We start from the raw sequence: 3,584 nt of genomic DNA on the forward strand, positions 1-3,584 counted from the left end.
AATACCGCCCTCACCCTTATAATATGCGAGGGCCAATCCTCACTCTGAATGATAACATCGTCCAGGTAAGCCGCCGCATATTTCTGATGCGGTCTTAACACCTGATCTAACAACCGCTGGCAGGAAGCTGCCGCTGAATTAAGACCAAACGGCATGCGTTTAAATTGATAGAGCCCCATGGGTGTAGAGAAAGCTGTCTTAGGCTTGGCCTCCTGAGTCAGAGGGATCTGCCAATACCCTTTTGTCAAGTCCAGGGTGGACAGATATCGTGCAGTACCCAAGCGATCCAAAAGCTCATCAATACGTGGCATCGGATAGGCGTCGGCATCAGAGAGCGCATTAACTTGCCTAAAGTCGATGCAAAACCGCCACGTACCATCGGACTTGGGCACTAACACCACAGGACTCGACCATGGACTGACAGATTCCTCAATGACCCCAAAATCCAGCATCTCCTGTACCTGTCGGACCACCTCTTGTTTCTTTGGGGGTGAGAGACGGTAAGGTCTCTGTCTGACCACCCGACCCGGCTCCGAGATGATATCATGCATGATAAGGTGAGTTTCCCCTGGGCAAGGAGTCAGGACATCCCGAAACTCCTCCACCAGTGCCTGAACCTCTTTCTGCTGACTCCCTGGCAATGTAGTAGCAATCTGCGGTTCTCCTGCCTTAAATATCTCCGTGATCTGTGGTCCTAATTCTTCCTCAGCTTCTATCCTAGACTGACCAAATAGTCCCCTTCTCTCCTGCCAAGGTTTAAGCACATTAATATGATAGGTCTGCTCCCGGCCTTGCTCATTCCTTACTAAGTAGGTGACTGGACCTAACTTCTTTTCTATGACAGCAGGACCCCTCCAGCGTCCTGTGAACTTATGAGGTGAGTCTGAAACCATGATCAAGACTTTGTCCCCCACCTCCAATGCCCTCTCCACCCCTTTCCGGTCATAATAGGCTTTCTGGTAATCCTGACTCCTCTCCCAGTGTTGCTGAGCCCCGCGGCTCAATTTATGCAACCGTTCCTTCAGCTTCACTAGATAGTTCACTACATCCCGATCCTCCTCTTCCGGAGGAACCCACTGCTCCCTTAACACATCCAACACTCCCCGGGGTGATCTCCCATACATCAATTCAAATGGTGATACGCCCAGAGAGGCCTGAACATTCTCCCTACACACATACAAAACAAATGGTAACAATAGATCCCATTCCTCATGGGAGGAACCTAACCCGTTCCTCAACAACATTTTCAAGGTTTTATTGAATCTCTCCACCAGGCCATTAGTCTGAGGATGGTAAGCTGCGGTCCGAATATGCTGTATCCCGAAAGCCTCCCACACCTGGGCCAGGGTTCGTGACATGAAATTGGTCCCCCGATCGGTAATCATTTCCCTAGGAAACCCCACCTCACAAAAGATCCGAATTAGCTGGGCCGCAATAACTTTCGCTGAGGTGGTACGAAGCGGCACGGCCCAGGGATACCTTGTGGCCATATCCATGATCACTAGAATATAGGAATACCCCCTTCGGGACTTATCAATGGGCCCGATCATATCCATTGCCATACGGGTAATAGGAGTCCCTATACGGGGAAGGGGTTGTAGGGGCACTCTGTTCGGTATTTGCTCTGATACCCTCTGACACTGACTACAGGAGCTGCAAAATTGTTCCACCTCTTTATACACCCCGGGCCAGTAAAATCTGTTTAATACCTGCCGGAGAGTATTCTGAGCCCCCTTGTGACCCCCTAAGATATGATCATGAGATACCCGTAACACCAGGTCCCTAAACCCCCTCGGTACTACTAACTGCTTCTGAGGTTCCTTCCCCCCTGCTAAACAGGACAGCCGATATAGCAACCCCTTGTCACTAACAAACCGAGGGAAGCTGGTTTCTCCCTCTTGATCTACCCGCTCCCACGCATATTGCAATGTCTGGTCATCTTTTTGCTCTTTGGGAAAATCAGGGAATCTCTCTAACACCTGTTCCGTATCCCCTGGGAACCTCCCCTGATGAAGGAGCTCTTGACAATGCTGCCGCCTTTGCTCCTGACCTCGTTTCTTTTGCTGAGAGCCTTTCCTTGTCTTCCCCGGCCTTCCCATAACCTCTCCCTGGAATGGAAATACTTGTGCCAGGGACAGTTCCTGCTCCTTTCCCTGCCTCTCCTGGGCCCGGGTAGATACCAAGGCTTGCTTACCCCCAAGGCAGTATGTGAATGGAGCCCAATCCCTTCCTAAAATGAGATCCTGAGGAAGCCTAGGAAGTACAGCCACCCACACCCACTGAAGGCCCTCCTGGTCCTGTATGTCTACTAGCCGGACTGGATACCTTGAGGAGGCCCCGTGTATGCACTGAATAGCCACAGACCGGTCTCTCTTCCTACCCTGCTGACCCCCTTTCCGGGCAATCTGCCCCCACAACTTCTGGGAGCACATTGTCTGGTCCGCTCCTGAGTCCAAAAGTCCTTCCACCGGGACCCCTCCTATCTTAACCCAATGCGTAAACTGGGGTTCCTTAGAGGGGGTTACCTGAGATATGAGCCCCAACTTGGCCCTACAGTCCCTCCTCAGATGTCCCGACTTCCCACATCGGTAGCACACTCTATCATCCTCCTTAGGCCCTTCCTCCCTCCACCCAGATCCTTTGAACATTTTACCCCGACCACCCCGCCAGACATCCTCTCCCCCCTTGGAGTATTGTGACTCCAGGAAGTATTCAAAGCCTTTGATAGCTTCTTCCAGAGTCTCACATCCCTTCCTGATCAAATTAACCCGGATACTCTCCGGTAGAGCCTCTAAAAACTGCTCCAGCACCAGATCCTGCAATAACTGGGTCACTGCCCTCTTATCAGGCTCTAACCATTTGATAGCCAAGTCCATCAGCTTCTGGGCCAAGGCCTTCGGAGTCTCCCCCTCCCTCCACCTCCAACTCCGGAAGCGCCTGCGATAAGTTTGTCTGCTTAACCCATACCGGTCCAAAATAGCCGTTTTCAGCTTTTGGTAATCCACCACGTCCCCTGGCAACAGGCTCCGAAAAGCTGCCAGGGCTTCCCCGGACAGGGCGGGAGCCAGTCTGATGGTCCATTGTTCTTGAGGCCAGGCAGCCGCCAATGCTACCCGCTCAAAAGTCCCCAGATAATCCTCAATGTCGTCCTGCTCTGTTAATTTGCCCCAAGGCAGCCAATTAACCCGTCCAGGCTCCAGGCTTCCAGGCACAGCTCCAGTGGCTGTAGCCTCCAATGAGGTGCTTTCTTTCCTCGGTAGGGGTACTGCCCGTAACAATTCCTGCACCACCTCCAGCACCGGTTGTATCTGTGCTCGAGAAGCAGCCAAGGAATCCTCTAGAAGTCTCTGAGCCATTTCCTGCTGCTTTTGGAACTGGTGGGCCATAAAAGACAGCAGCTCCTTCGACTCCATGTCGCCTTAGCCACCGGTACCTGAGAGAAAGGGAACAACAAAGAACACTCTCCAAGTGCGGTATTACACAGCTCTGGCCCTCTATATCCCCCTCCTCCTGGTTACCCGAGTCCCGTATATGCTTACCGGAACTCGGAGCAATGCACGCTTCTTTTGCCGGCGGGTTGTTCA

This window comes from Microcaecilia unicolor, chromosome 14, assembly GCF_901765095.1.
Source record: "Microcaecilia unicolor chromosome 14, aMicUni1.1, whole genome shotgun sequence".
Classification (NCBI taxonomy): domain Eukaryota; kingdom Metazoa; phylum Chordata; class Amphibia; order Gymnophiona; family Siphonopidae; genus Microcaecilia; species Microcaecilia unicolor.